Raw genomic sequence first — 15,395 nt, forward strand, 5'->3', positions numbered from 1 at the left:
ACAAACAGATTAAAAGGAAAAGTGTCTCTCCTCTTAAGCACACGGCCAAATCTACATTCTCTGATTCTAGGACAGACTTGGTGACTCAGCCTTCCCAAAGGGTTAGTCAGTTCAATCACAGACTAGATATTATAAATTGTCAACTCTGTGTGGATCCTTTTATATAGAATCATCCAGTAGGAGTTTGTTTCTAAAAGTTCGACTTTTAATGGAGTCGCATCTTCAAGGTTAACCAAGAAATTAAAGAGAAAAAAAGCAAGTTAATGAATTATATTAAGGCATATCTAATTGAAAAGTGGAAATATTATATCAGGAAAGACTTAGTTTGTAAAATTGGGGTTCTAGGCTTTACTTGGATAATAACTAGATGTATAATTTCTTTGATTTATTTTTATTCTGTAGCCTCAGTATCCCCATGAGTGCTATAGAAATGAAATCTAGAAATTTCTGTGTTCATGTCTTGCACCGGTGCGCTGTAGTGATGTTAATCATACAATAAATATGTACTAAATGTATACCATAAGCCAGATACCATTCGAGAAAACAGAGTGAAGAAAGTAATGAGACATAGACACTGCCCTGGAAGAATTATCATCTTGTAGCTAAGGCAGCTAATAAACATGAAACAGTCTATGAAGACTGATAGATACTAGGCACTATGGGAATAAGAGTGAGTAAACAAATGGTTTTGCCTTAAAGGGTTGAGGAAGTCTTCTGTGGGGTTGTAATAAAGTTTCCCATATCAGAATTACATGGAAAATTGATATGAATCTCTTGATTATACAGATTCTTACTTGTGCTTTAACTAGGACTATTTAGATAAGTAGGCTGTCAGCCAGATAAATGAAAGCCAATAAATAAGAGGAAAGAAAATACATGTTGTGCCTACTGCAGATCATACACTCTGCTAAGCACTGTATAGACATTAACTCACTTAGTTCTCCTCAGCCTATGGTAGATGGTACCACCTACATATTTATTTTATAAAAAAGAAAACAGAAGCATGATATTTGAATTTCAGTTAAAATGACAAGTCCAATCCAACGACAGTGGCTAACCATAAGGGCATGTTGAGAAGGATCCAGAAGCCACAGTTGTTAACAATGGATAGAATGGCATGCTCCATTAGGAATTCATACAACAAGTACAATTGAGCTCTGTAAAGGTTCCAGGTGTTGTTATAAATAAGTGGAAAACATGGTGAGCAAAAGCAGACATAATCCCTGCCTTTCTGTTGTTTATATTCTAGAGGAAGATACAAGGGACAATAAATATAAAATATAAAACTGTGTAGCTTGTTAGACATTAAAAAGATCTATGGTAAGACGATGTAGATGGGGTAAATGGGTTGTGCAAGATGGCAAGGGTATTACAAGTTTCAATATAGTGGAAAATGTGAGCCTTGTTGAAAAGGTGGCATTTAAACAAAGACTTGTCAAAAGGTCAAGGTTTGATATCGCATGGACATGGAAATAGTGGCACACGAGACAACAAAATAGCACATGAACAATAAAATCAATCTGTAAATTCTAGGTTTCTGTAGTCCTAACATTTAAATCATGGAATTCCAGTCAAGAAAACCAAGAACTGTGATTTCAAATCTTACTAGGAATGTTTCAATTTTAAGATAGATTTAAATTTCCAAGCTATGAGAATTTGAGAAAAAAAGTGACTTTTTCTCTCTGGACTCCAGTTTTCTCATCTGTAAAATGGGCATCGGAATATCTCACTCACTGAGTTCTTGTCATGATCTCATGAGATGATGATTGTCAAGTACCTGACATGGAGCTTGACACAGAGTTGGAGTTTTTCGTTTTTGTTTTTGTTTCACCCTTTTGAACTTTCTGGCACTAAAGGGGAAAGAAACAGTGATTGTTTTCCTTTGAGTCACCCATTACATTGTGCAGATGTTTCTGAAACCTGCAAGCCACCGTTCACCTGTCTAACTGCATTATCACAGGTGCATGATCAAGTCCTCAATGAAGCACTTGACTCATTTATACTCGTGACCTGATATCAGGGAACTTTTTTCTTCCCTCTTCTCTTTTAGCCCAAGGACTGAAGTGATATGAATCGGATATTACAATCCCCTTACCAATTCTTCCTGTCGATGTCTATTTTGCAAATTTAGAGAATATTTATATATACTATCATTAAAATGTAGAGTTTTTACAATTTTATGTTAATGAGTAGAAAAAGGGTAATATGAAATCGACACATACCTGAACTATATTATAGGCGGATAGATGAACCTCACTTGTAGGCTGGTGATGGTTCAGATCTCCAAATATAAATCCAAGTCATTGAAAAATATTTTTTTAAGATGCATCTTTAGAATTAGGTGCTCTACTTAGAGATAGTTCAGGTAAACCTCACTGAAGGGCATGGGACGTAGTGTTTATGAAATTTAGCTTTGGTCCACATCTCACAATACCTATTGTGTACTTATTGAGATCCTTTGTATGCCAGGCACCATGCAAGGGATTTTAATATCCTATCTAATTTAAGACTTACAACAACTCTGTGAGATGGAAACTTTATCTTTTTATATAAGGAAACTGAGACTTTTTATATGCTTACTATGTAAGGACACAGGCTTATTCTGGTGAAATTTTAACCCTCAGAGTCAACACACTCTGAATCCCCCCTTACTTCTATCTTTTTCTTTCCATTATATAACACCATTCCATAGTTTTCATCAAACAGGCTTTGTGGTAAGCGCAGGGTGTTATACGCAACTGGTAAATTATTGAACACTCCATCTGAAACAAATGAGGTATTCCATGTCGCCTAATTGAATTTAAATAAAAAATTAAAAAATTGAACAGGCCTTGCAAGAGAAATTCAAAGTATAGATTTGCAGTTTATGCCACACGAATCAGAAAACTTTGTTTTGGGAGAGAATTTTCGTGGTGTTACAGAATAATTTTAAGAGAAGAAAAAAGCTTTTGAATATAAAAGTTATCTAAAGCAACATCTAAACTCAAGGCATCATTCCCTGTTTCAGCATAGCACCTTAAAATGACATGTTGTGAATGCCATACCAACATTTTCTGCATCTTTATTTCTTATTGATGCAGAAGTGTAGACAGGTGAAACCAGAGAAATCAGGAAGCCCATATCTGAGGGGCAGAGGGATGAACAGAAAGGCAGTTTTCCTGGGAAGCAAGAAGCATACAGTTTGGTCCTTGACTGTCAGGTAATTTGTTTTGGAAAGATCTTGGGCAAGTTACTTCTCTAGAATTGAGTGAATGTTTTCAGCTCCCTTAGGTGGGAAGCTTTTTGGGCTGACCATTGGGTGTAGCTCCCCTGATTAGGTCCTTTCCTATTGTAAACACTAGAAATAAACAGGTAAGATTGTCCTTAAACATCATCTAGTCCTACCCTTTAATGAACAGATGAGAGACAGGATCACAACAGGCGAAAAAGCTTTGGCTTCTGAAAGCCACATGCCAATTTGATGCAGAGATGGGGCCGGACCCAGGCCCCCGCTTCCCAGTCCAGTGACTTGCATTGCCTCCTGAGGCCTCCTGCATGATTAAATCTGACGTCAGATTTCACAGAGAGATGATGTTTTGTTGTTTGTTCTATTATGTTAGTCCAGAGCATATAAGTTTTTCTTCCATAATGAAAAATGATCACTCTTAAAGAATCACTGAATGAAAAAGGCAAAGTAATCACACCGCCTCCGCAGATACTGGCATTTCAGAACACTGAGTGCATAATAAAATAATCCTTAAGGAAATTAGTTAGTGTCCAAGCATACTGGCTGCTTTGACTTTTTCAAATGCCCTCTCACCAATATTAATATTGTATTAAAAAGTATCCAAGGTCTTCTTTCTTTGGTCTGCATTACAATGTCTGAAAAGAAATGAGACATTTTAATACTACAGAGTAGTTTCATTTAATTGAAGTGTAAAGACCAAAATCATGGGGGTGAGACTCCAGCCCTGCCATTTACCTGGAATTATGTTTATCTCCAGACCTCAGGCTTTCTGAGAGACAAGCAGGAGCACTGCATGATAAAAGAATATGATGTCATGTCATATCATATTAGGTTTGTAGAAAGAGAGAAGAAAGCCAGTGCAGGGTGGGAAGAAGTAGAATGTGCCATGGAGAAGGCTTTGCATATTTTGCCTCATTTATTCTTTATAACAATCCTGTGATATAATCGTGATTCTTTATTATTTTAAAATGAGGAAGCTGGGGCTCCCTGTTATGAAGTAGAGAGTTCAAGGTCATTAGTGTGCAAGTCATTAGTGTCACTAGGTTTTTGGACCCTGGGACTCTTTGAATTCAAAGACTGTGCTTTATTTTGGTTGCTTATAATACTTCCAGTGAAGGCGAAGGGCATGATTATGTTGAAAAATTAAAACTTTGTTTAAAGATGGTGGGGTGGGGGGATCCCTGGGTGGTTCAGTGATTTAGTGCCTGCCTTTGGCCCAGGGCATGATCCTGGAGTCCCAGAATCAAGTCCCACATCAGGCTCCCTGCATGGAGCTTGCTTCTCCCTCTGCCTTTGTCTCTGCCTCTCTCTCTCTCTCTCTCTCTCTCTGTGTGTCTCTCATGAATAAATAAATAAAATCTTAAAAAAAATAAAGATGGTGGAGGGGGATACACATCTTTTTGTCTTTCAAAACTCAAATCACTACATAGAGGAGAGACCAGATATTTTTTCCTTTGTATCCTCAGAATGCCGAGCAGGAAATACAAATGGGTATAACAGAAAACGTACTTAAGAGAAGAGAACCCATCCTTATGATAAGAGATGTGTGATTTTTATTGGTCTGCCTCAAATTGTATGCATTTTACAGTAAGTGTAATCAAGGAGTTAAGCAATGACTTCACAGAGATATAAGAAAGATTGAAACCTTGTATGGGACTGTGGACTGGGAAATCTCTAGGAAGGCATCAAACTCTATGTTTCTATGATTTATCATTTGACCTGTAGCACTTTGGTTAACATAGAAGGTACATTCAATTCCTGTAATTTTAAGTTGCTAGGTTGTCCAAATGCATATTTTTGCAAGTTAAAAAAAAATCCTCGGCAGTGTTATATTATGGCTCTTGGCTGAAATCTCATGCCTAAAATGTGCAACTGAAATATGGCTTTATGGAGGAGCTCCAAGTTTTTCAGAATTATGTACTGTTTGAGAGGGGTCAACCACAGAGCTGTACATCTCTACAGTGTCTTCAAACACTCTGAATTGCTGAGGTCTGCAAAACTAATTTGGAAGCCTTCAGAATGGGAGGTCTTTTTGGCTTCCCATTCTCAAGCTGCTATCCAACAGAATAGGAATCAGAAAACAATATGCATTCACTCAAAGCCACCAGGTTGGAAACTTGCGACAATTACAAGAAGGCAGGCCCCTGAGATCTGTCAAGTAGGTGAAATTCCTCTTTAATGCTCTGAAACCCCCATAAAACCAGAAAATATTGGAGATGAAAAGTCTCAGGAGTCCCTTTTATTTATTTATTTATTTATTATTTTTATTATTATTATTTTTTAGTCAGGGACCCTAAAGCAAGACTCAAGAGAGGGAAGGAAATTGTTGAAGAAAACACAGTGACTCCATTCCAAGAGTAGTACTAAATTCTAAATTTCCTGACTCATTCGGTGTTTCAGGAATTAGAGAATTTCAGAATAAGTCAGAGACTCAGAGATCACCACCTCAACAGCATTCCCCCAACTAGTTATTATTAAGTTTTCATGGAAAGAGGATTTCCTAATCAAGTAAGTGTAAGTGCCTCCAATATTCATTCTTTGGAGACCCACAATACCCATGTTCAAAGCTCTGTGAAATCTAGCAGAAAAGACCCTCCTTTGATTTTAATTGTTTCCCAAACCCATTCGACTGCAGAACTGTTTTCCCTATGGCCACCCATCGGCATGCTGGGAAACACAGACTTTGCAGAATATAGTTTGGAAATGCTGGGTTTGACCATTCTCACTGGATACTTGGTTTCTCCACTAACAGGGCCACCATATAAATGTCCAGCTTCTGTAGACTGAGGCACTTACCTGATTGCCTGTACCACTTAGCATATCAAACTGTTAAGTTCTTTGAGTTATTATCATCATATATAATAATTATGTGATTATTACTACCATAGACATCCCTGTCATATTTTTCAACAATTCCAACAATCAGGATGTCAATCCTAATTCAAGCATACCTCATTTTACTACACTTTGCTTTATTGCACTCTACAGATACTGTTTTTCTGGTTTTTGTTTTGTTTTGTTTTGTTTTGTTTTGTTTTGTTTTTTACAAATTGAAGATTTGTGGCAACCCTGAATCAAGTAAGTCCATTGGCACAATTTTTCCAACATTTGTTCACTTTGTGTCTCTGTCATAGGTCAGTAATTCCCTCAACTTTTACATTACTATTTTTTCTGGTGATCTGTTATCAATGACTATGACTTGCTGAAACCTCAGATGATAGAATTTTTGAGCCATAAAGTATTTTTTAGTTAAAGGTATGTACATTTTTTATGATATTTGCTTTACTGCTGCAACTGAACTTGCAGTATCTCTGAGGTATTCGGCTCCAATTTTTTCTATGCGGTCCCGGTCCCTCTGAATACCAATCTTTTTTTTTTTTTTTTACACTCTATTTTTTTTAATAATAAATTTATTTTTTATTGGTGTTCAATTTGCCAACATACAGAATAACACCCAGTGCTCATCCCGTCAAGTGCCCCCCTCAGTGCCCGTCACCCATTCACCCCCACCCCCCCGCCCTCCTCCCCTTCCACCACCCCTAGTTCGTTTCCCAGAGTTAGGAGTCTTTGTGTTCTGTCTCCCTTTCTGATATTTCCTACCCATTTCTTCTCCCTTCCCTTCTATTCCCTTTCTTTTCTCTATAAATATGTTAGCCTTACAAAGACTTGAAAATGCTAATCATTTCTCCCTTTCTCTCATATGCTAGAACCTCTCCTTGTTAAACATTCATCAGTTCTTTTACTGCTCCTCACATAGCATTAGTTTCAAGTCTCTTCATAATTCTAGCCACTGATTCCAGTTACAATCATGAGCTTCTATCCAATTAGACTAATCTAGGTTCAAATTTTAACTACTCCACTTGGTAGATGTGTGAGATTCTTGAAAAATGCATGGTCTTTGTTAATCTCAATTTTTTTTTACTCAGCTGGTAAGAGGTATTTATGTCTCATCTAGCTTGTAAAATCAACCCCATAAAGCTATGATGATAAATAAATGAGAATGCATGCATGGTCTATAACATAATATTTGATATATTTTGGTTCCTGGCATCTTCATTCCCAGAATCTCACTAATCTATAGGAATCTATTGTGAAACAGCATCCTTTGGATCTACCTTGTGAACATTTGGTTAGATAAGAAATTATTTGACCTTCTGTTTCTGACCACTTGTAGAGAATTGAGTTCTAGTTCTTCCTTATATATTACCAAATTACAGTTTGACTTTTCTCTATCTCATCCTACTCCTCTCACTCCTTTACAGGTGCTCCTGAGAGCACTTTCCAATAAACCACCTGCATGCAAATCTTGAATGAGAGTCTGCTTTTCAGAGCACTCAAACTAGGGCACTCAGAAATAACATTGGGATTTGCGGGAGGGAGGTGAACTGAGGTCTTGCAGCAATGTCAGAAGGAACAATGAGCTAGCCAATTTCAGGTAATAATAGCAACGTGCCCTCACTTCACAGTCTCTTGAGGTGGAAAAGTCTGGAGAAAACAGGTGTTAAGTAGCCTCTATGTCACCTGGATTTAACTCAGTTTCTATTTAGACATAGAATTCTTGTCCTCTCTTTAGGGATGTTCAAATTTCATAAAGTTGGGGCTAGGGAGAAGAGATAAGAATAGAATGAGCAGTAGTTTGAACATATTAGACCCATCCTATTTTCCTTTCTGGGATTCAGTTCCCTACCGATACAAAGGATCAATCAAATTAGATAATTTCTGAAGCATTATTTGGCTCTATCCAGCAGTGTTCTATTTCTTTCCAGAACTTCATCAATTCTTCTCCTGTCCCTTAAATGGGAGTTTGAGCCCTTATGTGCAATTAACAAAGTGATACAACTGTATCTGATAATCCAATTGGTTATTTTTGAGGACATTCATAGTGATCTTATTTGAAAAAGTCTAGAGCTTCATGAAGATTACAATCTAGGTTGTTAGACATACAATTAAATAAACAATATGAAAGGGTGGCAAATAATAGAGCAAGTACGGGATGCTGTGGAAACACAGGAGTAGAGGGGACTCAGCAATACAAAGAAGTGAGGAAGACCTTCTCATAAGAAATGTCCTTCAGACTGAGACTTGAAAAATAAGCCTCACTGACAGATAATGAAAGAAGTTCTGGACAGGTGAAACAGATGTGAAACACTAGACGCTTCAGTATACCTGATGAGTTTGAGCAACCGAGAAAAGGCAACCCTTGCAAAAGGGTTTTAACTGTGGTGGAAATTATAAAAATAAACACTGTGCATCTGAAAGAAGGGTTATCTTATATTTTTTCACCTAACTTCGCTTATGCCCTTATTTGAATATGTGGATCAACAAACTTGCATCACCTAGAGACTTGTGAGAAATACCAATTCTCAGGCCTCACCGCAGGCCCACTGAATCAGAATCTTAATGGTAGGAAGGTCTAAGAATCTGTTTCAGTAAGCTCTTTGGGTGATTTTTATGGACACTAGACATTGACAATCACTATTCCATATCATTTCAGGAGTCAAAACTACCCTTCTTTTTTTTTTTTTTTTAAAGATCTTATTAATTTATTTATTTGAGAGAGAGAGAGACAGAGAGAGAGAAAGACAGAGAGAGAGAGCCAGCACAACAAAGGGAGAGGCACAGGGAGAGGAAGGAGAGAATCCCAAGCAGACTGCCCGCTGAGCATGGAGCTGACATGGGGCTTGATCCCACGACCCTGAGATCATGACCTATGCTGAAACCAAGAGTTGGACACTTAGTCAACTGAGCCACCCAGATGCCCCTCAAAACTACCCTTCTGATACATCTGATTCAAATCTTGATGTTTGAGCTTACATTCACAAAGACACAGAAATAAGCATCCAGTCCTGAATATTTGGTATTCAGAAGCCTGCCTCACATCCAAAACTCCAAATCCTCCTGCAAAGTCCCTAAAATTTGTGAACAAAACATGAGCTCACCAGACTCTAAAATATAGCTCTCAAGAGAGCATGATGTTTATAGGATTTGGGAATATCAATTATATGACAAAGACACTTTCCTCTCTGCAACTAGCCAACAATAGCCCTGTTTCTCCATAAATGTCACTAGTGGGGCAGGTCAGATATGATTTGGTTGGTGCTGCCATGTGAAATACCTTTTATGTGTCAGTTTTTAAATAAATGGAATAATTTAGCATCACCCTGATATCTTACATTAGCATGCTGAAACCCAGGCCACGATAAGAAAAACTGCCCTTCATTGCTAAGAGTCACGTTAGCACCTCTTTAGGGCAGTAAAGGAAAAGATAAATGATAATAGGAGAAAAAAAACACAATTTCCATCGTGCTTTCAGCTATGACTAAAACCCAGTGTATGAGACAGAAGCTTTTATGGAGAGATCATAACAGATAATGCATCATAAACACAACAAGCATCAAAAAGGACAAATAGCATGTCAAGAAGAAAGTCCTTCCATGGTAAGAGACTTCGTTAGTATACCTGGAAAATCCTCAAGGTAAAGGGCAAATCAAGCAATAACTTAGTGCATGGAATCTATAATATACAGCCAACCCCATCCCAAATGTTACTGTTTGTTTAAAGACTGAATTAATGCTTCCATTTTGCACTTCTTGGTTCATATGACAATTAAATACTTGAAGGAGGGAAAAAAGCAGGTTATATGACTTCTGATAAGACTCCTAAAAAGGGGGAATTGTGAAGTAAAGAGCTTTGGATAAGAATGTCACTCTCAAGGAAAATGAAGTGAATTAAGTGTTTATAATTGCCAATCCTGGACTCAGTTCCAGACTTTCTTAGGATAATTAAACCCAGTACAATGCTCTGAACAACTAAACTGTCTCTCATTTAGTAGGCCCTACTTTCCTGAGAAGGCAATCTGGCTTTAAACAGTAAAAGTGTTTCTTTACCAAACACTCATACATAGTTTATTTACTCTTATGCTTATCTATTGGTTTTAGTTTAAGGAAATTAGATATTTGTATTGATCTTCCCCAAACTAGATTGAAGTTCCAAGATGGCACTCACCATGACATAGACATCTCAGTTTTCCTTAAAGCACCTAGTGTCATGCTTGGAACGTAGAAGGCCCTAATTAGTCTTATTTCCTTTATCATGTTCTTGGATCACAACACATGAAAACCCATCTGGATTCTAAGGAAGAGTTTCAAAGCCTCAGATTAAGTTGGAGCTTTGACTCATGTTTATCTGATGCATTCAGATGTATTTGTGATGAATCAAGCTTTATCCATGGCAGGATTTCATGCAAAGTTCATTGGGATGCTTGGTAATGGTTCTAACAGGACAACAAAACCATACCTCTTTCCTCAAAATCTACTTTTTCCACAGCCACATATGGCACAGTATAATGGCATTCTTTCAGAGTAAACTTTCTTGGGCAATAGAATAACTCTGTCTATGGATGCTTTAAATGGGTTATTTGGCCTGTCAGAGTAGAGAGAGCAACCGGAGTGCTTACCAAGGTCATCTGGGTCCTCATCCCAGCTCCCTATGAACTGCCTGTATGAGCTTAGTCAATTCCTTTCTATCATTGGTCTTTGTTGTATTGATCTGTATGATAAAGTGGTAGAAGTGACCTCTGAGGGCCTTTCAGCTCTAAAATGTAAAGATTTCTGTCAATTTTGAAATCACCTATTTTTGGTTTTACCATTTTTACACCTAATTTTGCTGTCTCCTGTAAGGCATGGGAAGCTTAAGTGTTATAAATGTAGTGTGATGGATGTTTAAATTTTCCATTAATAAGACTATTCATCAAATACAGGTTGTATTAATATAGCAACTAAAATAGAACAAATGCTAATTTTAATGCCTTATAATAAAGAATGTTGATGGGCTAATGGAGAGGAAGGTACAGGGATATGAAAACTCTAATGTGAGAGAGAACGGCCGTGTTGTGATGAGTGTGGCATAGATTAAAGGAAAGGGCTGGGGAGTTCAGAAGGGGAGTTGGTTGATTGATGGAAGAGGTGGCATTTTCATCCATTCTTGAAGGATCCGTGTTGTTTTTCACATTGAAGGCCTCCAAGAGTTATGACTGATACATAAATTGTGATGACTATGAGAGGGGCATAAAATTGGAAATGAAGGTTAAGTCTGAATCATGAAAGGGAACCAGGGCTAGGTGTAGGAGTCTGGAATGTTTTAAAATTAGTAGCTATGAACCCTGGCTGTACGCTGGAATCACCTGGGGAACATTTAAAAATATTTGTGTTGTGCATCCTTCCTCAGAAACATATTTCATGGTCTGCATCAGAGCCCAGGTTGAGATATATATATATATATATATATATATATATATATATAGAGAGAGAGAGAGAGAGAGAGAGAGAGAGAGAGAGAGAAAGGGCAAACACACACACATACATGAGGAGAGTGGTGAGAGGGTCAGGGGCAGAGGAAGGGAGAGAATTCCAACCAGACTCCCATGCTAAGTGGAAAGCCAGATGTGGGGCTCAATCCCAGGACCCCACGATCATGACCTGAGCTGAAACCAAGAGTCAACTGACTGAGATACCCAGGCACCCCTCTATTTTCTTTTTAACTCCACAGACAAATGTCACATGCAGCTACAGGTGAGAATCAATCCTTTAGGTTATGATGGGGCCATGGAAGGTGGGAGGCAGGTGAAGGATAGAACTAGTAATAGTTCTATACAAGGTAATAGTCTTGTAATAGATTGGAAAGAGTTGTACCCTCTTGGCAATTGATATATGAATCTCTTTAGAAAGGATATCTTTCTTCTTAAAAGATATTCTTTATAGCAGAAGTCAGCCCTGGTTCCTGGCCAGGTATCATAAGGAAGAAAGAGTCTCCTCTGCATAATTAAAGTGAGAGGAAGACCAGAGCAAAGGCTGGCACCACGGAGAAAGAGTGACCTAGACAGGCTGAGATGAGGAGGAGATCCCTGGGAAAGGAGGTCCATCTGATGGGCTTCTTTCAAGTGCAATGTTGTTGCTATGCTACATTGCTCTCCCTCAGGAAGTCATAAATCTTCAGTGAAATACCTAAGAAATGCAACGTACTGGCTGTGGTAGTACTTCTTGTGGAAGGTCGTGGAAGACTAGATGGTTGTGTTGAGGATCTATTGGTGCTAAAGAGCTACCATGAACAACTAGCACAGCATATTCTAGGTTGGAGAAATGTAGAAGGGTGATTGCTGTGTCTTAGAGAAAGTTCTCAAACATGAATGAACCACAGAATCAATGAGGTCATTAATTATAAATGCAGCTGCCTGAGCTCAAAGTCAAACCTTATGCTAATGTTGGGTTTTGATGGTGTGGCTCAGTGCTCTGTACTTTTAACCTATTCTACAGGTGCAACCTGTGTCAGAAACCCTGAGTTTGGGCAAGATTTATATGAGGAATATATAAGAAAATGGGGAGATCTAGGAATATATAAGAAAATGGGGAGGCAGAGACACTTAGAATTGCGAAGTTTTCCTAATAGTTGAAGACAGAGGGAAAAGAGATGCCTCAAGTCTAGGTATTAACAGCAGGTTTGTATGGAGAGGAGATGACTAAAAGAACAGAGTTGTATGAAACAAACAAACATTACCATCTGTCTGGGCCTGGCCAAAGACATAACAAACATCTGATTTTTTTTTTTTTCTCCTTTCTATTTCTGTTGTCCCCTGGGACAGATAGCTCTGGGCCTCATGGAATTATGAATCAGAGCGTTCTGACATATGCAGCTAATAGAACATGCATTAGCTTTAAAATTAGGAGCTCTGTTCTGAGTGCCTATGATTTCATTCTTTATTCCAAGAATATTAGCCTCTCCTAATATAGAAGGGATGTGAAATTTTCATACAAGTTTCACTGATTCTCTCACAATGGATCCACTACCCATTTAGTATTTTCTCAGTCAATTCTATTCTCTCTACTCAGGAGATCACAGGAATCATTCCCTGCCAGCTTGATTTCTGAATTACTGAAACTATTAACCATAGTGTCTTTAAGTGAGGAGTTCTAGGGTGTATATGCCTCCTGAAATTAAATAAAAATGTGTGTGTGTGTGTGTGCACGCGCGCGCGCGCGTGTGTGTTTATTAGAAGTCTCCCTTCCTCCAGGGAGAGAATCCATGAGATTTTCCAAGAAGGCCACAACCCGTACATAATGCAGTGCCTCTGGGACATAAGAAAGAGCATGCTTAAATTCAAGTATTGGCTCTGTCTATGTGTGTAATTTGGGATGAGGCTATCACTCCAAGTTTTATTTCCACATAATATGGGGATATGAATTCAAATTATCTGGCATATTTAAACATGCCCAGTAGAAAGCCCTACACGCCATAAACAATCTGATGTACCCGGGAGGGGAGCACCATAACTGGATCCACCACACATTCCATTCTGGGGGGGGGGGGGCATAAACAAAATAAATTTATTCACATTCATGGGATCATATTCATGATCCTTTTAACTGGAATATTGTGTCCATATAAATTAAAGTGTGCTCAGTACATTCACTATGAGAATTACCATGAGAATAAATGTAAGACCAATGGCATGGACCATAACGCCTACTGTTTACTGAGTGCTTACCACGTAAACGCTGTGTTTCACTTAAGCTTCACAGTCGCACTAGTTGGGTGTACTTACCTCCACTGCATGAATGAGGAAGGAAACCTGAGAGGGTGGGTGAGCCAACCAAGCTCACAGTGCCATAGCCAGGGTTAGCAATTGTGGGAAAGAAGAGCAATTTGCATGAAAGCTGCTCTCACTTCCCTGAAAAGACAGCCAAAGGGAAGGGAGGTTGCTTTTTTTCCCATGAGACTCCAGAAGGGAGGGGGACCACAATCAGGGAGCGCTTCCTTGTGAGGTTGAGAGTGTCTCATCATTAGAAATATTCAAGGAATCTGTCTAGGGGATTATGGATGAGATTCCGGATTCGGATGGAGGTATTGGGGTGCCCAAGTTAAGGAGTCTCTTCCCAAAGTTGGAGCCTGCATTTGCATGATAAAAAGTGATCTCTGTAAAATCCTCTGGAGGAAGTGGCCCTTTTGACTGGGATTTCACAGTTTGCCTTAAAGAAACCTGATGCATAGCCTGGTTCTGTCTGTGCACCCTCCTGAGATAAATAGTTGTTGCAGTGTCTGCTACTGATCTCAGATACAAACGATGCTAGTAAATGCTCTCAGCGCCCTTGGGAGGCGCACCTGAAAGGTAGTTTGTTTGTTAACTTCTGGCATAGGAGCACTTCCTTCAAACATTGGCTGGGGGAATCAAATGATATAATGTATATAAAATTGTCTGACATATAGTAAGTTTTCAATAAATATTAGTTGAATCTATTTCTGTTCTGATAGGCACAGACAAATGCCACTCAGATCCCCTATAAGGAAGAGGATGCTACCCAGGTACTGGGAATGCAGTCACCAGAGAGCCTCCAACTCCAGTAACTCAGGTCCCAACCCAGCTGCTGAGAACTGGCTCCTGGAGCTCATACTCTGCTGGGAAATTCTACGTCCAGAGACTGAGAGAGGTATAAACCCTCAGCCATTTGGATCTAATGAGGGACACTCCGACAAGCCCTTCTCCAGACGGACTGAGCCTTGGTCAGTCCTGCGTGGCTGTGCTTCTCCCTCTATCAATCCCACACCTTCTCTCTTCCTCTCATGTATATTGATCCCTAATAAACATCTTGCATTCTTAACTGCATCTCAGTGTCTGCTCCCAGAGAATCCATCCTGCAACATCGGCCCATATCCCACAAACCCATAAGTAAATTGAAAGATTCTCATGTCAGCTTCTTGGAGTGTACCACCTAAGCTCAGGTGTTTCTCTAGCCTTCAGTGTACTGGCTTATAGTGGGAGTCTTGGGCTAGGCAACCTCTATTGGTTCTTGCAGTGCTGACTCTGCACAAGTTTTCATTGCTTCCATTCATATTCTTCTCATCACACCCACTAGGAAGCCACCTCCGCATCTTGTTTCCTTCTCCATGTTCCCAAAGCATCCTGCATTCACCGCAGAAAACCCTTCCAAGTGCAATGTCATTTAGCTTTAGCATGTCTGTTTTCCCTACTTGATGGATGCCTTTGGATCAAAGACACTGTCTCTCATTTAAAGTCACCTACAGCACCTCCTGCTGGGTCTGGAGCCTTGAAGGTATTCGATAAATGGGTGTTCAATAAATAAAGCCATACAGACACTCTCCGGGTCCCTTTGAGTGA

The 15,395-nt window shown here is 39.0% G+C and overlaps 1 long non-coding RNA gene across 1 annotated transcript in view; it reads left to right on the forward strand.

The window, feature by feature from the left end:
- Positions 1-14,877, forward strand: part of LOC144321802 (uncharacterized) — a 151,552-nt gene extending 136,675 nt beyond the window's left edge. Inside the window, exon 2 of the long non-coding RNA XR_013387318.1 lies at positions 14,531-14,877. This is a non-coding gene — a long non-coding RNA (uncharacterized LOC144321802). The remainder of the gene's footprint in view (positions 1-14,530) is intronic.
- Positions 14,878-15,395: the final 518 nt, after the last annotated feature.

This window comes from Canis aureus, chromosome 10 (genome assembly GCF_053574225.1).
Source record: "Canis aureus isolate CA01 chromosome 10, VMU_Caureus_v.1.0, whole genome shotgun sequence".
NCBI classification, from domain to species: domain Eukaryota; kingdom Metazoa; phylum Chordata; class Mammalia; order Carnivora; family Canidae; genus Canis; species Canis aureus.